This window comes from Balaenoptera physalus (genome assembly GCF_965194825.1).
Source record: "Balaenoptera physalus genome assembly, chromosome: 4".
NCBI lineage: Eukaryota > Metazoa > Chordata > Mammalia > Artiodactyla > Balaenopteridae > Balaenoptera > Balaenoptera physalus.
The window spans coordinates 44,691,191-44,718,463 of record NC_138891.1 but is presented as its reverse complement, the minus strand read 5'-3'; the positions used below and the strand labels follow the sequence as shown (position 1 = coordinate 44,718,463).

Sequence of the window (27,273 nt, the reverse complement as noted above, 5' to 3'; positions counted from 1 at the left end):
GAGAAAATATTTGCAAATGAAGCAACAGACAAAGGATTAATCTCCAAAATATACGAACAGCTCATGGAGCTCAATACCAAAAAAACAAACAATTCAATTAAAAAATGGACAGAAGACCTAACTAGACATTTCACCAAAGAAAACATGCAGGTGGCCAAGAGGCACATGAAAAGATGCTCAACATCACTAATTAATAGAGAAAGTCAAGTCAAAACTACAATGAGGTATCACCTCACACTGGTCAGAATGGCCATTATCAAAAAATCTAGAAGCAATAAATGCTGGAAAGGGTGTGGAGCAGAGGGAACCCTCCTGCACTGTTGGTGGGAATGTAAATTGATACAACCACTATGGAGAGCAGTATGGAAGTTCCTTAAAAAACTAAAAATAGAACTATGACCCAGCAATCCTACTACTAGGCATATACCCTGAGAAAACCATAATTCAAAAAGAGACACGTACCACAATGTTCACTGCAGCACTATTTACAATAGTCAGGACAAGGAAGCAACCTAAGTGTCCATCAACAGATGAATGGATAAAGAAGATGTGGCACATATATACAATGAAATATTACTCAGCCATAAAAAGAAATGAAACTGAGTTATTTGCAGTGAGGTGGATGGACCTAGAGTCTGTAATACAGAGTGAAGTAAGTCAGAAACAGAAAAACAAATACCGTATGCTAACGCATATATATATGGAATCTTAAAAAAAAAAAAAAAAAAGGTACTGATGAACCTAGTGGCAGGGCAGGAATAAAGACGTAGACATAGTGAATGGACCTGAGGACACGGGGACAGGGGACGGGGAAGCTGGGGCGAAGTGAGAGTAGCATCGACATATATATACTACCGAATGTAAAATAGTTAGCTAGTGGGAAGCAGCAGCATAGCATAGGGAGATCAGCTCGGTGCTTTGCGATGACCTAGAGAGGTGAGATAGGGAGGTTGGGAGGGAGGCTCTAGAGGGAGGGGATATAGGGATATATGTATGCATACAGCTGATTCACTTTGTTGTACAACAGAAACTAACACAGTATTGTGAAGCAATTATACTCCAGTAAATATCTATTAAAAAAATTAATAAATAGATAAATAAATAAATAAATAAATAAATAAATAAATAAATAAATAAATAAGAACTGGTAAGTATAGATATGTACTGTTGTGTAATCCCTGATTTTCATCACAGGAATTTAGTTGTTAAAATTTTCTTTGTAGCATTAAATTGTTCTGTTTAAAATGCTTTGTATAATTTGTGTTTTTAATTTTGTAAACCATACCTATGTTATAATGAGAAGTACTTAGAAATATAATTAAAAAGTTGTTTATTAACTTGCCTTGCCTTTTTGAAAATGCCTCAATATTTTGCACTTTAAGTGTGCTCAGCACTATTGGCAAGCTTCAAGCATTTTATTGGAATATTAGAATATCTTTAAGGAAACATACTAATCAATATTTTTATTTTTGATTTAAAAGAGTTGTGTTTTACCAAAGCTTATAATTGTTCATATTTTTGTTTCTCAATGGCAATATACATTTGTAGTTACAAGGCACCTGCTACATCTTGAAATCGCTAGGGAAAAACACACAGTGCTCACCATTTATTAACTCAACTGTTTCGATTCAGGTAGCTTCAGAGATGAGCAAAACTTGAGAACACAGCCATTACTTAAAAATCTCACAGGTAAATGTGAAATCTCAACTGGGATAAATGCCCTGAAATGTAAGTATATGGTGTCATGAAACCATGTTTTAGAAAATATGACTTAGGAAATTTCTGAAAGACTCCCTAAGGAAATATAAATGTATCTCAGAAAAGTAAGATGAGTAGAAAAGGGAAAGAAAAGATCTTCAAACAGAGGATACAACACTTGGAAAGCTCTGTGCCAAAAGGAGCATATACCAGCACTGAAAGGAGGTCAATATGTCTTGAGTTCGTATGATGAGGGGAGAAAATATGGTAAAAGATGAGATCGGAAGGGTAGGGAGCAGTTAGAACATTAACATTTTTCAAGGTCATGTTTAAATTTTTAAAATTATATAAACAAGTATCTAAAAGAAACAATGTTTTTTTTCCAATCTGGGAGAAGATAGCTCTTGCCTTATTACTATAGGAAGAAATATAGAATAGGAATTTTGTAAGTTCTGAATTACATATAAGAAAAAATGAATTTAAAAAATGCTTCATATTTTATCAGTCTCAGCCATTTACAAAATATAGCAGTTTTCTTAGAAATTTTACCACCCTGAGCATTACTAGGAGACATTAAAATGATCCAATAATTATTTTGATTAATAGCATTTTTGCATTGAAACAAGATAAGACAGGGAGATTATGCTTCTATTTTAGGGAATTAGTGAAGAGTTAAAATTATATGCTTTATTATTTCACGGAAAGTCAGGAGATGTGGCACTGTTTTGAATAAAATAGAGGGTTGCTTTGAGAAATTCATATACCTAAACTTTCAAGAAAAATGACGGCAGGATTACAGAATGAATAAATGTCCAATGAACAAGCCATTTTAAAATCAAACTGGAGTGTGTGGGAATAGGGTGAAGAAAGATGTGATTTCTTCAGAGTGATGGGATGTCTGTTGTAGTCATGGCTGAATGCAAGTGTGAGATTGCATTTTTTGTGTACAGATCCTCATAGCCAGAATGGCAGCAATCGTCAGGAAGAGGGAAAGGCTCCTTTTAGACCATGAAGAAAGAAACTATCTGGAAAACATGAGTAGTCTTTCTATAGGATAAATGTATCCAACTGGCCTAAAAAAGAGGAAGTACTCTTGGACAAAGATGTAATATTATGGTGGAAGAAAAGCAGCAATATCACTAAAAATTCTCTTGCAATTTACAGATCATTTACTTATACATTATTTTAGTTGAATATCAAAACATGCATATAAAGAATGACTTTATATGGCCTTTATAAATTATTTTCAACTGTGTACTTTATAATATGCATTCTGATATTAAATGCATGCCTTTATCAAGATAGCTCCCATAAGTAAGAGAACTGTGTTCTGTAAGAAGAGATCACCCAGGAAGAATATCAGACTGCTATTTCTGGAGGGAAAACACAGTTTCCCTAAATAAGTTGTCAACTATAATAGTCTCTTTGATCTCTGGAAATCCATGTCTTATTAAGAATAAAGCTAGGGACTTCCCTGGTGGCACAGTGGTTAAGAATCGGCCTGCCAATTCAGGGGACAGGGGTTTGATCCCTGGTCCGGGAAGATCCCACATGCTGCAGAGCAACAAATCCCATGCACCACAACTACTGAGCCTGTGCTCTAGAGCCCACGAGCCACAACTACTGAGCCTGTGTGCCACAGCTACTGAAGCCCACGTGCCTAGAGCCCGCGCTCCACAACAAGAGAAGCCACTGCAATGAGAAACCTGAGCACCACGTTGAAAAGCAGCTCCAGCTCGCCGCAACTAGAGAAAGCCCGTGCACAGCAACGAAGACCCAACACAACCAAAATTTAAAATAAATAAATTTATTAAAAAAAAGAATAAAGCTAAGTTTCAAAATCTTTTCTAATTATAACTTATCAAGTTTTTAAGAAGCTCTCCAAATATTTCCCCATTTGGAATCATCTAATAATTGTGTTGTACATATAATTAATTAAGTTAGGTCAATAAATGCATTTCATTTTCAAATTTTGGAGGTATTATGAAATCCTGACTCTGTATCTGTGATTTTTCTGCAGCCAGAATATCTTTTTCAATGCTATTACAACTTTTTTCAGTCATGTACCATCAATCATTTCTACACTTTCTATCAATGTCAATGTTTTCTTTTCTCTGACTTCTTTCCCTTCAGATATAAGCAAAGTCAAAATCAACCTATGATAAAACATCTTCCCCATCTTCTCCTTTAGTGATATCTTTCAAAATCCATCTCCAGTTATGTTTCCTCTAATTTCCCTCTTATGACCCACATTGCCAACTGGCCAGTCTTTACATGTATCCTGAAATCTTTTTTTTTCTTTTAATTAGTATTTTATTCTTTTTTTAAAAAAAAGTTAAATTTTTTATTGAAGTATAGTTGATTTACAATATTATATTATTTTCAGGCCACAGCATAGTGATTCAATATTTTTATAGATTATATACTATTTAAAGATAATACAAAATAATGGCTATATTTCCTTGTGCTGTAAAATGTATTGTTGCTTATCTATTTTATACATAGTAGTTTGTATCTCTTAATACAATGCACTTATTTTGCCCCTCTCTCCTTCCCTCTCCCCACTGGTAACTGCTAGTTTTTCTATATCTGTGAGTATGTTTCTGTTTTGTTATATACATTTGTTTTTTATATTTTAGATTCCACATATAAGTGATAACATACAGTGTTTGTCATTGTCTGACTTATTCCACTAAACATAATACTCTCTTGGTCCATTCACGTTCTTGCAAATGGCAGAATTTCATTCTTTTTTTATGACTAATATTCCACTGTATTTTTATACCCCTTCTTCTTTTTCCATTCTTCTGTTGATGGACACTGGTTGTTTCCATATCTTAGCTACTGTAAATAATGCTGCTGTGAACATTGGGGTGCATGTATCTTTTTGCATGCATGGTTTCATTTTTTTGGATATATCCCTAGGAGTGGAATTGCTGGATCATATGGTAGTTCTAGTTTTAGTATTTTGAGAAAACTCCATACTGTTTTCCACAGTGCTTCGGCAATTTACATTCCCACCAACAGCGTATGAGGGTTCCCTTTTCTCCACCTCCTCACCAACATTTGTTATTTGTGCTCTTTTTGAAGATAGCCATTCTGACAGGTGTGAGGTGATACCTTATTGTGGTTTTGATTTGCATTTTTTTAATTATTAGTGATGTTGAGCATGTTTTCATGTGCCTGTTAGCCATCTGTATGTCTTCTTTGGAAAACTGCTTATTCAGGTCTTCTGCCCATTAAAATTCTTTTTTTATATTGAGTTGTATGAACTGTTTATATATCTTGGATATTAATCCTTTGTCAGTCATATCATTTGCAAATATTTTCTCTCATTTATTAGGTCATCTTTTCATTTTGTGGATGGTTTCCTTTGCTGTGCAAAAGCTTTTAAGTTTAGTTGGGTCCCATTTGTTTGTTTTTGTTTTCATTTTCTTTGACTGAGGAGACAGATCCAAAAATATATTGCTACAATTTATGTCAAAAAGTGTTCTGCTTATGTTCTGTTCTAGGAGTTTTATGGTTTCAAGTCTTACATTTAGGTCTTCAGTCCATTTTGAGTTTATTTTTGTATATGGTGCTAGAGAATATTCTAATTTAATTCTTTTACGTGTAGCTGTCCAGTTTTCCCAGCACCTCTTACTGAAGAGACTGTCTTTTCTCCATTGTATATTCTTGCCTACTTTGTCATAGATGAATTGACCATAGGTGCATGGGTTTATTTTTGGGCTCTCGATTCTGTTCCATTAGTCTATATGTCTGTTTTTATGCCAGTACCATGCTGTTTTGATTACTATAGCTTTGTGGTATAGTTTGAAGTTAGGGAGTGTGATACCTCTAACTTTGTTCTTTTTTCTCAAGATTGCTTTGGCAATTCTGGGTCTTTTGTGTTTGCATATAAATTTTAGGGTTTTTTGTTCTAATTCTGTAAAAAAATATCATTGCTGTTTTATGTATCCTGAAATCTTACTCTGTCTCTGTAATTTAGTTGTTCTTTTTGGGGGGCACATGCTCCATCTCCCTTTCTCTCCACCTTGGTCCATTACAAATTCATTTATCCATAAGATCCCAATTAAAACAACACATCATCAATTAAAGATCACCATATTCTCAACTAGAATCAGTATCTTGAAACTCTATTTTATCATATTTTGTTTTTCCACCAAGTAATGTGGCTCTGTCTATTTAGGGTTAGAGTCATTTATGTTTGACACACTAGAGGCCAGGGATCTGTCTTATATATATTTTTGGGTCTCACTGCCAAGCAAGAACCTTGCTCAAAATAGGGCCCAGCAAGAATCTGACATATGGAATTATATCAGTCTCATGCCAGCTTTGAGAGTTAACATTCAAGAATGATATTTTATGTGCCTTCGTATTCAGTAGGCAACTATTCTTAGGTTCTGTCTTGAACCAAAAAGTCTTAGATTTTGGTATTTAAATGATAGAAAGAATCTTATTCTCATTCTGAGAAACCAAGACACTGTGGCCTTTCAATATCAAGTATTTTGCTTAGTCAAATACTTTAAAATGTACAGTTAATTGAGCACAATTCAACAATACTTAAGATTTTCTATCTATAGAGCCATTGTTATTTTGACACATGTTCTAAAATTAAAATACTTCATATGACACCTCAATTATGACAGCTCAATATATTATTTTTATACTTTTGTTTCTAAACGGTTTATTTTTTTAAACATCTCTGATCATTTATGTGAGGCATCTAAAATAAACTTTATATTAATTTCTGTGTAAATATCTGAGTCATTTTTATAAAAATGGTGAAGAAGTGTGTCTCTGGATTAAAAAAAAAACTTGTGCCTCATCTTTATTTTTCAAGAATATTTCATATTTCCACTTGCTCATGCTTTATTTATATGGATTTGTTATATTTTCTCTTCACTGTTTCTCTTAATTGTTTTTGTATATTTGATTTATGTGGTTTTAAGATAATTTACTTTGAATTTTAATTTTTATTCAAATTCTAAAATATGGGTAATGTATGATCTCATATTCACAAATTCAAGCAAACACCATGTGTCAAAATATCCTAATTTGAACAGAACACTTTGTTTTTAATTGTACAAGCTGTTTTTCTTAAGTAACGAATAGAGAAAACTTGACATGGCAGATGGTGGGTGGGTGGACACCCTGGAGGCACAAACTATCTTGGAAAACTAGTAGCCATGGAGAGGGATTCTGGATAAATTGGCAATTGATTGAATGATCTGTAGACAAAGAGGGTGGTATGGAATCAGGAATTTGAATCCAGTATTGAAGGAAATCAAACACTGTTTCTTAGCAGAGGTTTACTCTTTTAAGCATGATGATTGAGCATTATGTTTGTTATATATTGATATGTATCTTTTTATGACTAATAGTCTTAGAGATAGTTATCCATATTCATGTCTTGCATCCTCTTCTTAATCAGAAGATCTTTGCAAAAGACAATGCTTGTGCATATATTTATTTGGTACAAAAAATGTTTGCAGTATTTCAAATGCTAAAAATGTTAGGAAAATGCAGAGTTGCCAAAGTGTATACAAAGGGAAGAGTATACAAATGCAAGAGTTAGAGGTAAAATAATCCAGATATGCTGTTAAACTTTTGGTATTCAATAAGATTCATCAAGTAGCATATTTTTAATCTTGATAATTTTCAGTATCTTACTTATAGTACAAGACGAAAAAAATTTGCATATATTATATAAAGCAAGTATGTATATCAAATGAGATAATGTATGTAAGGTTCTTTGGCCAGTGGCTTTCATATAATATATGCTCAGCAAGGTTTATTATAATTAAGAGGAAGACTGGGTGACTAAAAGAAGTGTTACAGTTAGTTTTCTCTGGCTACACAGATGAACTGAATTTAAAATATTTGAATGTTAACTCAGATCATTATATTTACATTAAATATTACCATAGCATAAAATAACTAAGCAAATTTTTAAATATTAAAACATCTTTTGCCTTTCTTAGAACAAAAATGTCTGATTATTTAGAGTATTGACTCTAGAACCACATGATCTTGTTTCAGATTCCGGATTTGTCACTTAATTACATCTGTAAAAATTAATAAACAGAAGCCTTAATTAAACAGAGTTGGGAGAAAGAAAGGGGAGCTCTCACACCCTCTGATGATAACAGAGCCCAACAGGCAGAAGAAAGATTCTTCTTCCTTCTTGGCAAGGACTCAACCAAAGAAAAGCCATGGACTCTTTGTTTACTATAGCCATGCCAACTTCCTTTTCCCCTCTATAAAAAGTATTCTCCTTCCCTTGCCGTGTGAAGACTTGCACCGCACGTGGCTTGTCATGGTTGCAGACACTGAATTGCAATTCTCTGCTGATCCCAAATAAACCCATCTTCTCTGGAGAAATATCTGGCAGTCTATTTGTTTCAGGTCAACACCTCATAACATTGTGAACATTTTTTAACCTTTCTAGGTCTCAGATTCCTCATCTGTAAAATTAAGATATTAGTGTCTACTTCAGAGCATTGTAAGGATTACTCAGGTAAATATATGTAAAACATGGTCTGACAAAGAGTAATCATTCAATAAATGTTGATTATAATTTCAATAAATGTTATTTTAAAAATTTCACTAAAAGATAAATAAAAATTTTATATCCCTTTCCATAGTGTATAAGAAGATCTGAAAAGTCAACATTTGGAGGGTATGTTTACAAATGAATTCACTAAAAATTTAATTATTTGGCATTTAGAAAGCATGCCCTGCAAGGTCTTTGACATCAATTTAATGAGAGTAATTAAAACCAAAAGAAATCATAAACTGAAATTCACAAAAATTCTTCTTTAAGAGTGTTTGAGTAGAAGAATTCATAGTTACAAAGTCAATTTGTGAAAAAAAAAAAATAAGAGTGATTTCAAATATGAGATGTAAAATAATGTCATAAAATCTGAAGATATGCATTGGGAGTATATGATCTGTTTCTAATATGGGAACACAAAAGATCACATTTCTGGAAATAAAGAAGAGATTAATTTATTGAAGCTGTTTAATATTTCTTCAAGGCAATGCAAGGAAGCTAGTAGTTGTAAGATGATAAAACAATCTTGTATAGGAATATGTTGAATTTCTATTAGTGACATCTAATTTCTGTGTCCTAATTATGTAGACATAACCTGAAAGTTAATTTTGAAAAGTAAGATAGATCAAGTGGCATCATTTATCGAGACTCCGAATGAAAAACATCACCGAGAAAAGAACACCTCAGGAAGGAAAGTGGCTAATTGAAGATGATTACCTCACACTGAAATAAATTTAAAAAAGAAAATATAAAGCTACTTTATTTTGGGGAAATGGGCTCACTTCATTATCTCTTTAAACCCTCACAACAATCCATGAGATAAATATTATAATTCTCATTCATGTGTTATAAGGTTTGACATATAAAAGTTCAAATAGTTTACCAAAGGTCACACAGAAAGCTCATGTCAACATACAATTGCTACTGAGCTCTGTACACTTGTTATGTTACACAAATAAGTAGGAAGTGCTACACAAATAAGTAGGAAGTGCTAATACATGTGGGAATATTTGGATAGAAGGGCATAACCCAAGGAAAGAACTGATCAGTTCCTTTAGTATCTATCAGTAATTCTCAGCTAGTAACTGCAACAGTACATCTTAAAAGCCAACAGCACATTTATTCTTATTTTACACTAATTATTTTCTTCCCCACTACTAAAAGAATGGTATTTGTTTATTATTTGGACCATAAAGGAAATATTTTTTAACATTTAAGTAAAAGTATTATTGAGGAAGGAAAACAAAAAGAAAAGGTACGTATCCATCGATTTATACCATTTATTGAATTCTTAGCATGTGTCTGGCACCTTAGGTATACAAACTAGAAGCCACAACAACCTGATCATTGGGTCAGTGTCTATTTTATAGACGAGTCAACATAAGTTCAATGAGTCTAGACATCCCATAAAAACAAGTACAGAATGAATAGGCAGATTTAAGTTTCAAACAGGATGTTTGTAAAGGAATGTTCCTTTACTTTGCATTATTACCAACAGTGATTACCAACTAATTTTATTATAATATAGTCATAATTTTTAATGTTTTCCTATAATATCTTCCTCAGTTTTCACCCTCCTAGTTTTGTGCTTTTAATTGTACTTAAATTCACTTGCCCTGTCCATTTGAATACTTAATTTCCTTTTAATAAAATGTTTACTTGGTTTTAAAATACATAGCTGATTGATTTTTCCACAAAATTTAGAGGTGGCATTTGTTTTTTAAAATTTATTAATAATTTTGAGTTATTTTTAATACATAGCAAAGTAAAGAATTTGATAGAAATTAATATATCGTTCTCATGAACCCTAATTAGATTAAAGAAATTTAAAACACTGAAGTATATATTTTAAATATGAAAATTTAGTTATAACTAAAGCCACACGAAATCTATTCCTTCTCGTCTCACATCTATGATTATAAACGACCAAGGCTAGATTATGTTGGACCTTGTAAGCTATTAAAAATATGTTTAGTTTTAAATCAAAATAAGATGGGAAACCATTAGACAGTTTTGTTCTGAGCAGTGAGTGGTATCATCCGATATGTTTCAGTGGAACCAATCTGTTATTATATTTAGAAAAGACTAAGGTGAAAAAAAGGAGGGAGAAGATTGACCAATTAGGAGTTTATTGCAGCTTTTTAGGGAGAGATAGTAAGATTAAAATAGAATGTTATTGTGGAAATGGTGAGAAATAATCAAATTGAATATGGAGATTATCTTATTGATTGATCTGATTGATAGGATCTGTGAGGTTAAAGTAAGAAGTTAAGGAGATGAGACAAGTATAGTTTTTGATTTTTGTTGTTTTATTTAATTTTTTCTTTTGTTCTGTTTTCTTTTTCCCTGTGAATCCAGAGGATGGTTTTGTGATTAACTGTGATAGAGAAAATTGTGGCTAGACCAGCTTGTGAAGAAAGTTTTAAGAAAGCAATAACATGTTTTAAGAAATTTTTGTCTATTGGGGTCTTCAGTTCCTATAAAATATTTCTACATGAGGATTTATTCTTATGTATTCTGTCCTATGTTTTAAGAGAAGTTTGTAGGGTAGAACAAACATGAAGACTAATCACAGATTAGGAATAAAAATGAAGAGTGCTTGAACACTGCAGCATTCATTGTTAGAATGCATATATTACACATAGGCAAATAATATAGGTACTAAGGTCTTTATTTTTTTCTAACAGATTTCTTTAAGAAAAAAACAATTTGTTGAGCTTCTCTAATTTTTTTTTAAAAAACACGTCTTATTATATTATTTTGTGATTATTTGGTTCCAAAGAATTAAAACTCATTTAAAGAAAGCCTCAGGAAAAAAATCTACAAAACACGTAACCACAAGATGAGTGCAGCAGAGCAGATGTTTTTCCATTTCTCTTCTCTGGATCTTCCTACACACTTATTTTGCCTACCATTTCAAACAACTGAATTCTAGGCATCTTTCACTATATGAAAATATTCATATGATAGCCCAATATGGGAATGTTGGCCTGCGAGTCTATATAAACTTTTAAGCATGTATATCTGCAGAGAAATCTCACATTTGGGGGAGTGAAATCTAACTAGCTCAGAGTGGCTGAGAAAGCAGTCTACAGGGGCAAAAGCAATAGAGTGATGGGGTACTTAGGGTGACAGTCTTGCTAAGAAGGAACTGTAAGTGTGGAGTAAGATATTATTATCACTAGTGTAAATTAAGCAAAATAATTTTACCATAAAAATAAGCATAAAAATAACTTATCAATTAGCTTACAAATATCCTATTTTTAATACTACTTTCAGAGGTAAGTTGGTTATTAGTTGCCATTGTTTACCTTTTTCTTTATTTATGAAGAAATTACCAAATACGTAACTCAGGGTGGTACTTACCAATGACATAAAAATACCATTCTGGAGACATGAATATTAGAATTGGTACCACAGAAAGGTTAATTTTTCAGGTTGCTGAAAAATGTGAGCTAAATTTCTTCAGCCATTTTTGAGTTAAATCAACTGTAAAATAATTATAAGTTTCTCCACATTCCTATAGGAGTTTTTTGCTGTGAAATAACTTAAAGTGCAAAAGGCCTAAAGTTGCAGACTTTTCATGCACTTATTCCTCTCTAAGCAATTGTGCAAATTTAGAGCAAAATATACAGCAATGTTGAGTCAAACACTGACTCACACATGTGTTCATAACAGAAGTCTAGTTTTTAAATAGTATTTAATATTGTAGAATGCTACCTGAAAATTAGGAAGATGTCTAGCAATCTCCTTTCTATCTTTGTGTCATACACTTTAAAGTTATTATTTAAAAAATTATTACTACAAAAATTATGATAGAATGTGGACATATAACATTAGCTTTCATTATTAGTGCTTGGAATTCCATTAGGCCATTAATAGCAAATTGTTAATATATAATGCTTCTAATTTTATCAGAATAATAAACTTTGAATTTTGCTTAAACACTCACTTTCACACTTACACTTTTGCTTGTGGAATCTTGAGAGTCTCTTTTTTAATTGGATTCTTCCTTTCTGCAATCTACTATTTACTGTTCTCAACTATAATACAGCAAAATAAAAAGGTAGAATCATTTAATCTAGATGACAATCTCAAACTTTCCTTTTCTTTAGTTTACAGATCTTTTGAAGCTGGTTTCCTTAATTTCTTAAATTCAGGTTCAGTACCTTACTAGATACATATTATTTAATTCAGATTTAGATTTAATTCATCATTCAGATTCATGTAACATTTGTTGAGCGCTTACTTTAAACCTTAATGTATATAATATTACCTTAATTCTCATATGAGGTTTTATTATTCTGGTAGAAGTTAAACAGAAGAGCAAATACCTTCAGAAATTTGAAAGCATTTGGCCTAAGCAGAGCTGTGTATTTAATTTAGGTTTTGCTGTATATCAGTCAGAGTCTAACCACACAAGAAAAACCACACAGTAATTTGAATAGGGAAAGTTTAATATAAAGAATCATAGTAAGAGATTAAAATGATAAGGAATTGGCCAGTAAGAAGCAAAAGAGAACTCTGAAGTCATAGAAATAGCAGATATAAAGAGCAATCACTACCCCTACAGTTACGATAGAGCACTCATGGAAGAGACACCCTGGACTAAGAGCCAGACTTTATTGGAGAGGGAATCTGTGGCTCACTGAATGGCGAAGAAGTCACTATGGTGCCATGTTAGTAGATCCTGCTGAAAAGCACAGCTGGAATTTACTTTAAATCTGTTCTCCATGGTGCTTAACAAAGATATTTAAGGAATAGTCTATCACCAGAGACACTGTGCTACAAAACTGTCTAAGGGGGATGAAGACGAAGGCTACTGTCTACTGGGCACTGCTGTGGTCCATGCACTGCAGAAGCCAGGCACTGGAGTAGTTATCAGTGCTGCAGAAGCCTGCATCTAGAGAAGCTGTGAGCTCTGTACTAGCTGCAGGTACTCCTCTGAGAAACTGCCCGTGGTGGGTGCTACAGGAAAGCTGCTGACCTGAGTGTTGCTGGCTACTGCGCCCTGTCAAAGCCAAACAATAGAGAAGCTGACAGCATTTCAGGAGTCTGGTGCTGGAGAAAGCTACATGCTGCAGGAGACCACAAGTGAGAATGCCCAAATCAGGAAGCAAACTCTTTCCTCCTGCAATGTCTCTACAGCACTCTCTATTGGCAAAGCTTCAATGCCAGCTAGGAAAGGAAAAATATTTAAAGGATCAAGATTCATTTTTACAAAACAAGCCAAATGGGGTAAAGTTAGAGCTGGGAAGCAGCAAATCTATAATTGACATTATTATATAAATCCCAAATCTTTATTTTCAGGTTAGATACGAATTTTAACTTTTCATCTCCAATTTCAGATTTATGTATATGGAAATCTTCTCCCACCATAACACTTAATTCTGCTTTGTGATAATGTTGAACAAATACAGGGAAATAACCTGACTAAACTCACACTAGGGCCCAAGGTCCATAATTATTGAGGAAAATTAATATACTGAGGATCAATAATGGATGTGTAGGTTCCCCCAGTTATTTTTTATTTTTAGGTCAATACAATGAAATGTAGTAGGGAAACAACACTTGGGCTATGGGAGTTTAAATTTCATATTGAAGGAAGTACCCGTACGTCCTTCCATGTGATATCAGTGGCTGATATCCATCATCTGTATGATGTGGCAGAGACTTGGCTCTTGACATATCCAGCCACCTTGGCCTTTATGCTTGAGGAAGTCTCACTCCCTCTCTGGCATAACCAGGAGGTCGGAATCCAGCCACCATATTGACCTGTTCATCCTGACAGGACCTGTGGCCTGAATGGATGCCTGAGCAGTCTACTGAACCAATAGTTCTAAGCATTACCTGTAATCATTATTATGGAGATTTTAAGGAGGCCAAATTGCAAGGAATAAACCGTGGACAAGTAAACCCTTACCAGTCACAGATTGGGGGAACTCTATTTTTCATACTGAATACTATAACTTCAATTTCCTTAGTTAGATATTTTAGCCAAGATTTTCAGTTTTCCTTGTGGTCTCTTCTTCTTCATACCTACTACCAAAACTTTTGTATAGTTTTGATCATCTTAAAGCTCTACTATTTCTGTGGCCTCCAAGTAAGTATTTATTACCTACTGGATTCTTAGATTTTTTTAATAAGATTCAATTGAAATTATTTTTATTTTTAGTAGTGGAAAAAATATTGAAAACTAAGAGTAAAAAGTCCTGTTTATGAGCCTTAGCTCTGTTACTTGTACACTGTATTACTCTAAATAAATAATTTTCTCTTTCCAGATTTTAACTTTCTTCTTTAAAAATGTGTCAAAGGTCAGTATCTTTCGCACTTCCAATTTTAATGTAGAAGAGTAGAAAATCAGTAGATAAACTTTTACATACTATTACTGCTTTTTAATATCTCTAGTTCTTTTTCGTATCTGGGCACACCAGAGGACTGAAGTTTCTAGTCATCTTGAAGTTAGACATAGCCAGATGACTTCATTGACTAATGAACTGTGATCTTAAGTATAAATGCCATTTCTAGGTGAAAGCAGTTAAGATGATTCTTGCCATGTCACTGTGATCTTCAAGTAAGCATTCATATGGTGTTGCCCCAGATAAAAGCAGCCTGAAATAATAAACCAACATAGGGGTCAACTGCTATAGAGGTTTGCCCTAACCACAGTGAACATTTTGTAAATAAAAAATAAATTTGTGTTTATTTTAAGCAACTGACTTGTTGACACCACCACATGACATAAAAAATAAAAAAGAAAATGTACCTAGCTAGATAAGAAGCTAGAAGGATAGTCAACACAGGCAAATGGAACAAAAGAAAGTAACACTTATTTAGCACATATGATAATACCAGTATCATTCTAGAAGTTTTACTTAAATTATGTCATAAATACTTATCTCAGATCTTAAAAGGTAAATTTATGATTCCTATTTTAGAAGAAACTACTAAAAAATCAGAACAATTAAGTAATTCCCCTGGTCCACAGATTACAAAATGAAATTACAGGATACATATTCTGAAAATACAGAACTTGCTCTTAGCCATTGATGGATAAATAGCTAAAGATATGGGGATTTCACTAAAAGACATTTCAAGTAACGTATTTGAGTGGAATAGCAAAGGAATTTACTTTGCAAAAGGGAAAGTTTCTCACCTGTAACATGGCATGGGTTTAGTTAAAAGTGTGATAATCTATCATCAGTATATAATAAAATATTTTTCAATTTCCAACATCTAATCTATTATGTTGCAACTACTATGTGAGAAGATATAAAAATTTTCTGAAAGTAATAATTTAGTAAAATAAATAATTTAATACATAGTAAATGAGGTTCTTGATTGATTGCACGGTGTTTCAATTTGCCCTCCAACAATTATTTCTCAATACTCATTAAAATACTCAAAGTTGACGAAGCCTTGATGAATTCAGTGAGATCTACTAACCTGAGATAACAAATTAAGAACAATTCAACTAAAAGTCAAATCTGGATGAAAAACATGATGTTTATAATTTTCTACTTTGCAAATTGGAAATCATTGTAAAATTAGAACAAAATTTGCTTTGGGACTAGAAAATATAAATCTTTCTAAGTATTTAGTGTGAAGTACAATATACTGTCACCTTAACAGAAACTGTGCTACGTGAAGTCAATTGTAACATTACTCAACATCAGAGCCCATAGTAGAATAACTTTCTATTAATTAAATAGACAAACAAAAAACAATAATTTTGGACAAGTTATCACCATATGTTTCAACATAGGAGGTGTATTAATAAGCCCAACCAAAAGTTTAAAAAAGGAGGGAAAGAAAAAAGTTGGCAAATTTCATTGCAAGTACTTAGAGCTACTTTGAAATTATACGTATAAGTAATACAAAATAAATTTGACAATATATAATTTTTGTCATCTCCATAAAATTAAAGTTTATTGGAGAACGAAGGAGTAGCAATAACAGAAGTAGAATGACAAAGAAGTAACCAATAATTACCAAAGATATTGTTAATAGTGATAAAGGAGTTACACTGAGGACAGAGTCTTTGAAATATCAACTTCACAGTTCACAGTTTCTTGATATGTTAAAGTTTAGATTAGTTATGCACTACAATGAGAACTGAGTAGACTAGAAAGGATATATCAGCATTGAATACACTACTGCAACCTCTGCTTCTCTGATAAATAGAACTTCTATGGTGAATCACACACACTCACACATATACATACATCCACATGCAAACACACACTTATATTTACACTAAATAGACAGGCTTTTGAACTGTCTTAACAGAAAGCCCATAAATGTTTTAAATAACTTAAACATATGCAAATAATCATCATGAGAAACACTCTGTATTGGCTTCTGAGTTCACTCCCTTATATTGTTAAAAAGTGCAGATTATTGTGAGATTTGAATCTGATGAAAAATCTACCTCATAAAGCATAATTGGTAAATGAAAATACTGATAAAGAAAAGGCGAGGTCCTCGGGAAGATGGCGGAAGAGTAAGACGCGGAGATCACCTTCCTTCCCACAGATACAGTAGAAATACATCTACACGTGGAACTGCTCCTACAGAACACCCACTGAACGCTGGCAGAAAACGTCCGACCTCCAAAAAGGCAAGAAACTCCCCCCGTACTTGGGTAGGGCAAAAGAAAAAAGAAATAACAGAGACAAAAGAATAGGGACGGCACCTGCACTAGTGGGAGGGAGCCGTGAAGGAGGAAAGATTTCCACGCACTAGGAAGCCCCTTCGCGGGCGGAGACTGCGGGTGGCAGAGGGGGGAAGCTTCGGAGCCACGGAGGAGAGCGCAGCCACAGGGGTGCAGAGGGCAAAGCGGAGAGGTTCCCGCACGGAGGCTCGGCGCCGAGCAGCACTCTCCAGCCCGAGGGGCTTGTCTGCTCACCCGCCGGGGCGGGCGGGGCTGGGAGCTGAGGCTCGGGCTTCGGTCGGATCGCAGGGAGAGGACTGGGGTTGGCGGCGTGAACACAGCCTGAAGGGGTTAGTGCACCACAGCTAGCCGAGAGGGAGTCCAGGAAAAAGTCTGCAGCTGCCGAAGAGGCAAGAGACTTTTTCTTCCCTCTTTGTTTCCTGGTGCGCGAGGAGAGGGGATTCAGAGCGCTGCCTAAACGAACTTCAGAGACGGGCGCGAGCCGCAGCTACCAGCGCGGATCCCACAGCAACAGGGGCGCAGAGGGAAAAACGGAGAGATTCCCGCACAGAGGCTCGGCGCCGAGCAGCACTCTCCAGCCCGAGAGGCTTGTCTGCTCCCCCGCCGGGGCGGGCGGGGCTGGGAGCTGAGGCTCGGCTTCGGTCGGATCGCAGGGAGAGGACTGAGGCTGGCAGCGTGAACACAGCCTGAAGGGATTAGCGCACAACAGCTGGCTGGGAGGGAGACCGGGAAAAAGTCTGCAGCTGCCGAAGAGGCAAGAGACTTTTTCTTGCCTCTTTGTTTCGCGGCGCGCAAGGAGAGGGGATTCAGAGCGCCGCCTAAACGAACTCCAGAGAAGGGCGCGAGCCGCGGCGATCACCGCAGACCCCACAGCAACAGGGGCACAGAGGAAAAAAACGGAGAGACTCCCGCACAGAGGCTCGGCGCCGAGCAGCACTCACCAGCCCGAGAGGCTTGGCTGCTCGGCGGGCGGGGCTGGGAGCTGAGGCTCGGGTTTCGGTTTCGGTTGGATCGCAGGGAGAGGACTGGGGCTGGCGGCATGAACACAGCCTGAAGGGGTTAGCGCACCACAGCTGGCTGGTAGGGAGTCCGGGAAAAAGTCTGCAGCTGCCGAAGAGGCAAGAGACTTTTTCTTGCCTCTTTGTTTCGCTGAGCGCAAGGAGAGGGGATTCAGAGTGCCGCCTAAACGAACTCCAGAGAAAGGCGCGAGCCGCGGCGATCAGCACGGACCCCAGAGACGGGCGTGAGACGCTGGGGCTGCTGCTGCCGCCTCCAAAAAGCCTGTGAGTGAGCACAGGTCACTCTCCACATCGCCCCTCCCGGGAGCCTGTGCAGCCCGCCACTGCCAGGGTCCCGTGATCCGGGGACAAGTTCCCCGGGAGAACGCACTGCCCACCTCAGGCTGGTGCAACGTCACGCTGGCCTCGGCCGCCGCAGGCTCGCCCCGCCTCCTCTGTACACCTCCCTCCCCGCGGCCTGAGTGAGCCAGAGCCCCCGAAGCAGCTGCTCCTTTAACCCCGTCCTGTCTGTGCAGGGAATAGATGCCCTCAGGCGACCTACACGCAGAGGCGGGTCCAAATCCAAAGCTGAACCCCAGGAGATGTGCGAACAGGGAAAATAAGGGGAAATCTCTCCCAGCAGCCTTAGAAGCAGCGGATTAAAACTCCACAAACAACTTGATGTGCCTGCATCTGGTGAATACCTGAATAGACAACGAATCATCCCAAATTCAGGAGGTGGACTTTGGGAGCAGGATATATTAATTTTTCCCCTTTTCCTTTATTTGTGAGTGTATATGTATATGCTTCTGGGTGCGATTTTGTCTGTATAGCTTTGCTTTACAATAGCTTTATTTTACTTCACTATATTATAGCCTCTTTCTTTCTTTCTTTCTTTCTTTCTTTCTATTTTTTCTCCCTTTTACTCTGAGCCGTGTGGACGAAAGGCTCTTGGTGCTCCAGCCAGGCATCAGGGCCGTGCCTCTGAGGTGGGAGAGCCAACTTCAGGACACTGGTCCACAAGAGACCTCCCAGCTTCACGTAATACCAAACGGCAAAAATCTCTCAGAGATCTCCATCTCAACATCAAGACCCAGCTTCACTCAACGACCAGCAAGCTACAGTGCTGGTCACCCTATGCCAAACAACTAGCAAGACAGGAACACAGCCCCATCCATTAGCAGAGAGGCTGCCTAAAATCATAATAAGGCCACAGACACCCCAAAATACACCACCAGACGTGGACGTGCCCACCAGAAAGACAAGATCCAACCTCATCCACCAGAGCTCAGGCACTAGTTCCCTCCACCAGGAAGCCTACACAACCCACTGAACCAACCTTAGCCACTGGGGACAGATACCAAAAACAACAGGAACTACGAACCTGCAGCCTGTGAAAAGGAGACCCCAAACACAGTAAGATAAGCAAAATGAGACGACAGAAAAACACACAGCAGATGAAGGAGCAGGGTCAGAACATACCAGACTTAACAAATGAAGAGGAAATAGGCAGTCTACCTGAAAAAGAATTCAGAATAATGATAGTAAGGATGATCCAAAATCTTGGAAATAGAATAGACAAAATGCAAGAAACATTTAACAAGGACGTAGAAGAACTAAAGAGGAACCAAGCAATGATGAAAACCACAATAAATGAAATTAAAAATACTCTAGATGGGATCAATAGCAGAATAACTGAGGCAGAAGAAAGGATAAGTGACCTGGAAGATAAAATGGTGGAAATAACTACTGCAGAGCAGGATAAAGAAAAAAGAATGAAAAGAACTGAGGACAGTCTCAGAGACCTCTGGGACAACATTAAACGCGCCAACATTCGAATTATAGGGGTCCCAGAAGAAGAAGAGAAAAAGAAAGGGACTGAGAAGATATTTGAAGAGATTATAGTTGAAAACTTCCCTAATATGGGAAAGGAAATAGTTAATCAAGTCCTGGAAGCACAGAGAGTCCCATACAGGATAAACCCAAGGAGAAACACACCAAGACACATATTAATCAAACTGTCAAAAATTAAATATAAGGAAAACATATTAAAGGCAGCAAGGGAAAAAAAACAAATAACACACAAGGGAATCCCCATAAGGTTAACATCTGATCTTTCAGCAGAAACTCTGCAAGCCAGAAGGGAGTGGCAGGATATACTTAAAGTGATGAAGGAGAAAAACCTGCAACCAAGATTACACTACCCAGCAAGGATCTCATTCAGATTCGATGGAGAAATTAAAACCTTTACAGACAAGCAAAAGCTGAGAGAGTTCAGCACCACCAAACCAGCTTTACAACAAATGCTAAAGGAACTTCTCTAGGCAAGAAACACAAGAGAAGGAAAACACCTACAATAACAAACCCAAAACATTTAAGAAAATGGGAATAGGAACATACATATCGATAATTACCTTGAATGTAAATGGATTAAATGCTCCCACCAAAAGACACAGGCTGGCTGAATGGATACAAAAACAAGACCCATCTATATGCTGTCTACAAGAGACCCACTTCAGACCTAGAGACACATATAGACTGAAAGTGAGGGGATGGAAAAAGATATTCCATGCAAATGGAAATCAAAAGAAAGCTGGAGTAGCAATTCTCATATCAGACAAAATAGACTTTAAAATAAAGACTATTACAAGAGACAAAGAAGGACACTATATAATGATCAAGGGATCGATCCAAGAGGAAGGTATAACAATTGTAAATATTTATGCACCCAACATAGGAGCACCTCAATACATAAGGCAAATACTAACAGCCATAAAAGGGGAAATCGACAGCAACACAATCATAGTAGGGGACTTTAACACCCCACTCTCACCAATGGACAGATCATCCAAAATGAAAATAAATAAGGAAACACAAGCTTTAAATGATACATTAAACAAGATGGACTTAATTGATATTTATAGGACATTCCATCCAAAAACAACAGAATACACATTTTTCTCAAGTGCTCATGGAACATTCTCCAGGATAGATCATATCTTGGGTCACAAATCAAGCCTTGGTAAATTTAAGAAAATTGAAATCATATCAAGTATCTTTTCCGACCACAACGCTATGAGACTAGATATCAATTACAGGAAAAGATCTGTAAAAAATACAAACACATGGAGGCTACACAATACATTACTTAATAACGAAGTGATCACTGAAGAAATCAAAGGGGAAATCAAAAAATACCTAGAAACAAATGACAATGGAGATACGACGACCCAAAACCTATGGGACGCAGCAAAAGCAGTGCTAAGAGGGAAGTTTATAGCAATACAAGCCTACCTCAAGAAACAGGAAACATCTCGAATAAACAACCTAACCTTGCACCTAAAGCAATTAGAGAAAGAAGAACAAAAAAACCCCAAAGCCAGCAGAAGGAAAGAAATTATAAAGATCAGGTCAGAAATAAATGAAAAAGAAATGAAGGAAACAATAGCAAAAATCAATGAAACTAAAAGCTGGTTCTTTGAGAAGATAAACAAAATTGATAAACCATTAGCCAGACTCATCAAGAGAAAAAGGGAGAAGACTCAGATCAATAGAATTAGAAATGAAAAAGGAGAAGTAACCACTGACACTGCAGAAATACAAAAGATCATGAGAGATTACTACAAGCAACTCTATGCCAATAAAATGGACAACCTGGAAGAAATGGACAGATTCTTAGAAATGCACAAACTGCCGAGACTGAACCAGGAAGAAATAGAAAATATGAACAGACCAATCACAAGCACTGAAATTGAAACTGTGATTAAAAACCTTCCAACAAACAAAAGCCCAGGACCAGATGGCTTCACAGGTGAATTCTATCAAACATTTAGAGAAGAGCTAACACCTATCCTTCTCAAACTCTTCCAAAATATTGCAGAGGGAGGAACACTCCCAAACTCATTCTACGAGGCCACCATCACCCTGATACCAAAACCAGACAAAGATGTCACAAAGAAAGAAAACTACAGGCCAATATCACTGATGAACATAGATGCAAAAATCCTCAACAAAATACTAGCAAACAGAATCCAACAGCACATTAAAAGGATCATACACCATGATCAAGTGGGGTTTATCCCAGGAATGCAAGGATTCTTCAATATACGCAAATCAATCAATGTGATACATCATATTAACAAACTGAAGGAGAAAAACCATATGATCATCTCAACAGATGCAGAGAAAGCTTTCGACAAAATTCAACATCCATTTATGATAAAAGCCCTGCAGAAAGTAGGCATAGAGGGAACTTTCCTCAACATAATAAAGGCCATATATGACAAACCCACAGCCAACATTGTCCTCAATGGTGAAAAACTGAAACCATTTCCACTAAGATCAGGAACAAGACAAGGTTGCCCACTCTCACCACTATTATTCAACATAGTTTTGGAAGTGTTAGCCACAGCAATCAGAGAAGACAAAGAAATAAAAGGAATCCAAATCGGAAAAGAAGAAGTAAAGCTGTCACTATTTGCAGATGACATGATACTATACATAGAGAATCCTAAAGATGCTACCAGAAAACTCCTAGAGCTAATCAATGAATTTGGTAAAGTAGCAGGATACAAAATTAATGCACAGAAATCTCTTGCATTTCTATACACTAATGACGAAAAATCTGAAAGTGAAATTAAGAAAACACTCCCATTTACCATTGCAACAAAAAGAATAAAATATCTAGGAATAAACCTACCTAAGGAGACAAAAGACCTGTATGCAGAAAATTATAAGACACTGATGAAAGAAATTAAAGATGATACAAATAGATGGAGAGATATACCATGTTCCTGGATTGGAAGAATCAACATTGTGAAAATGACTCTACTACCCAAAGCAATCTACAGATTCAATGCAATCCCTATCAAACTACCACTGGCATTTTTCACAGAACTAGAACAAAAAATTTCACAATTTGTATGGAAACACAAAAGACCCCGAATAGCCAAAGCAATCTTGAGAACGAAAAATGGAGCTGGGGGAATCAGGCTCCCTGACTTCAGACTATATTACAAAGCTTCAGTAATCAAGACAGTTTGGTACTGGCACAAAAACAGAAATATAGATCAATGGAACAGGATAGAAAGCCCAGAGATAAACCCACACACATATGGGCACCTTATTTTTGATAAAGGAGGCAAGCATATACAGTGGAGAAAAGACAGCCTCTTCAATAAGTGGTGCTGGGAAAATTGGACAGGTACATGTAAAAGTATGAAAATAGAACACTCCCTGACACCATGCACAAAAATAAACTCAAAATGGATTAAACACCTAAGTGTAAGGGCAGACACTATCAAACTCTTAGAGGAAAACATAGGCAGAACACTCTATGACATACATCACAGCAAGATTCTTTTTGACCCAGCTCCCAGAGAAATGGAAATAAGAACACAAATAAACAAATGGGACCTAATGAAACTTAAAAGCTTTTGCACAGCAAAGGAAACCATAAACAAGACCAAAAGACAACCATCAGAATGGGAGAAAATATTTGCAAATGAAGCAACTGACAAAGGATTAATCTCCAAGATTTACAAGCAGCTCATGCAGCTCAATAACAAAAAAACGAACAACCCAATCCAAAAATGGGCCGAAGACCTAAATAGACATTTCTCCAAAGAAGATATACAGATGGCCTACAGACACATGAAAGAATGCTCAACATCATTAATCATTAGAGAAATGCAAATCAAAACTACAATGAGATATCATCTCACACCGGTCAGAATGGCCATCATCAAAAAATCTAGAAACAATAAATGCTGGAGAGGGTGTGGAGGAAAGGGAACACTCTTGCACTGTTGGTGGGAATGTAAATTGATACAGCCACTATGGAGAACAGTATGGAGGTTCCTTAAAAAACTACAAATAGAACTACCATACGACCCAGCAATCCCACTACTGGGCATATACCCTGAGAAAACCATAGGTCAAAAAGAGTCATGTACCAAAATGTTCATTGCAGCTCTATTTACAATAGCCAGGACATGGAAGCAATCTAAATGTCCATCGACAGATGAATGGATAAAGAAGATGTGGCACATATATACAATGGAATATTACTCAGCCATAAAAAGAAATGAAATGGAGGTATTTATAATGAGGTGGATGGAGTTAGAGTCTGTCATACAGAGTGAAGTAAGTCAGAAAGAGAAAAACAAATACAGTATGCTAACACATATATACGGAATCTAAGGGGAAAAAAAAAAAAAAAAAAGGTCATGAAGAACCTAGTGGCAAGACGGGAATAAAGACACAGACCTACTAGAGAATGGACTTGAGGATATGGGGAGGGGGTGGGGTGAGATGTGACAGGGTAAGAGAGTGTCATGGACATATATACACTACCAAATGTAAAATAGATAACTAGTGGGAAGCAGCCGCATAGCACAGGGAGATCAGCTCGGTGCTTTGTGACCACCTAGAGGGATGGGATGGGGAGGGTGGGAGGGAGGGAGATGCAAGAGGGAAGAGAAATGGGAACATATTGTATATGTATAACTGATTCACTTTGTTATAAAGCAGAAGCTAACACACCATTGTAAGGCAATTATACTTCAATAAAGATGTTAAAAAAAAAAAAAAAAAAAGAAAAGGCTATATTACTTCTATGTAGAATAAAATTAAAAGTACAGAGAAAGACCAATGTTAAATTTAAAAACTATGATTTTCAATGGAATATCTTTTAATTTAGGAATGGAGAAGTTTTCATCAGGAAAAATTATGACTATGAGTATCTGAGATTTCTCATCACTGTCTCCTTATGTAAAACACTATGGAGCAGATATGGATACAAAATAGAAGAGAAAATAAATCAAAAGAGAGACAGAAGCATGGATGTGATAGATAAATTCAATTATCTTTTTAAAAATTAGTTTATTTATCACACATAATTTCCTCCTCCTCTCAAAATAAATTTGGAAATAATTTTTAAAAATCTTAACATCACTGGAACATAAGAGGGGGTGTCTTCAATAAATCAGAATTTTGTGGAATTTCTGGAAGACATGAAGCAGATAGGAACAGATGGAGAACAAAGCTCATCAGTGTAGAATAGACTTTGATTCAAAGCAGGCAAAAGGGGAAAACCTGGAGGAATAAATGAGCAGATTTTCTAAACTAAGCCCTGAAAATAATCAAAGCTCAGAACAGAAGGGACTGGAAACAAGGCAAGCTGGGTAATAAGGCAGAAACTGGAGGGATTTAGATTCTGAGCTAGCTATTCCCACACAAGGTGCCTAGTACAATCCCAGCTGCCAGGGAGTGTTTAAAAATGAACTGAGAGATATAGCATTGAAATCTGTCAATGTGGGCAACAGAGACAAAGAGGAAGAGATTTACCACTGCAAACATTTGGGTGCCATTACACAAATTTGGAAGAAAAAAGTTATTTAGCATATTTGGAAAATATCCTGAATCATGTGGTATTTTCTTTCCTACTGGACCCTGGAACTAAGACTAAATGGACATAAACAACCCTAATACTTCACAAAGTATGGAATATTTGGCAGCTTGGAAAATAGTTAGGGAGTTCAAATACAGGACATTTGGGATCTCCTCCAGTAACCAATACACTGAACAGCTAACCATAAGCTATGCATACACTCAGGCTTCACTCAGTGTGAAAAGCAACTTAAAAAGAATCATGCCATTTAAAGAACTCCATAGCCAACGACCTGACTGAAGAAAGAAGTTCACTATCTGCTGGAAGGCTTCCAAACAGACCAACTCTCATGTCAAACATCCATAAAATAAACCAACACACACATAAAAGTCCCATTGGACAAAGCCCTTGACAATTCAATTGTTGGGATTTGATAAACAGAATGGATAGGAAAGTGATCTTTTTCATAGACTCACTTCGGAGGATGATGAAATAGGTAAAACATCTAGTTTATATTTTAGTTTTTTAAAGATATTAATATGATTTTTTAAAAAGATGACGTAAAAAGTTTGCACATAACCCCAGTAATATTTATTAATGTCTTTTTCAGTAAGTTATATAAGGCAGCCAGACAGTAATTTAGGTCTGCATAACTGAATAGACACTAAGATTGATGAAGCATCTGAGAAGAAAACACTTGTTTCAGAAGAAAAACATTGGCACAATGACCAGTAAGGGTGGGATTGGCTTATTGAACATTCTGCTCATTTTGATGATGTCCTTTAGAATTAGTGTGTCATTTTTGCTTTCTGGGAACAAACACATTTGACAGACACACAAAATAACGTCAGCATATATGGTCCAGGATGTTCACTTAACCTTCTAACTGTTGATAGCCTCAATCATCCCAATAAAAATGTCAGGACAATGAGAGTATCCTGCCTTAGGGACAAGGATGGCACACCAGCCCGCTAGATGTTTACTACAATAGCTTTGCTCACTTTGTCACCAGTAATTATTAGGTTTAATCATAGATATTAATTGCCTTATGTTAAGCATGCTCTATTTACTTTCCTCTGAAGGATTTGGGGAGAAGATTTCTTCATTAATTTTTTTTCAGCTTCCACATGAACCAATTGAAATAGAAAATGTATTCCTGTCCTTCAGAATACTTAACAGTGACATGATTCTTGAAGGATGCTAAACAAGCCATCAGTATATATTAGTCTAGGCTTTTTTTTCCCTAAAGGGGATAGATTTTAAAAAATAATAATCAGACATATAAGGAAAAACAGAAAATTTTCAAAACAGTTGTGATATGAAGTGGATTAATTAGGGCAATTAGCTATAGATAAAAAACCTGAATATGCACCAGTTAGAATAGGCATCATCAGAAAATCTACAAACAACAAATGCTGGAGAGGGTGTGGAGAAAAGGGAACCCTCTTGCACTGTTGGTGGGAATGTAAATTGATAGAGCCACTATGGAGAACAGTATGGAGGTTCCTTAAAAAACTAAAAATAGAACTACCATATGACCCAGCCATCCCACTACTGGGCATATACCCTGAGAAAACCATAATTCAAAGAGTCATGTACCACAATATTCATTGAAGCTCTATTTACAATAGCCAGGACATGGAAGCAACCTAAATGCCCATTGACAGATGAATGGATAAAGAAGTTGTGGTACATATATACAATGGAATATTACTCAGCCATAAAAAAGAATGAAATTGGGTCATTGTAGAGACATGGATGGACCTAGAGACTGCCAAACAGAGTGAAGTAAGTCAGAAAGAGAAAAACAAATATCGTATATTAACGCATATATGTGAAATCTAGAAAAATGGTACAGATGGTACTGCAAGACAGTAATAGAGATACAGATGTAGAGAACAAATGTATGGACACTAAGGGGGGAAGCAGGGGGAAGGGTTGTGGTGGTGGGATGAAT

At 36.3% G+C, this 27,273-nt stretch overlaps 1 long non-coding RNA gene across 1 annotated transcript; it reads left to right on the top strand.

Moving 5' to 3' along the window:
• Positions 1–400: 400 nt before the first annotated feature.
• On the top strand, positions 401–27,273 carry LOC309659164. The gene is made up of 2 exons (XR_014262644.1): positions 401–16,729; positions 24,529–27,273. It is a non-coding gene; the product is annotated as an uncharacterized lncRNA (long non-coding RNA).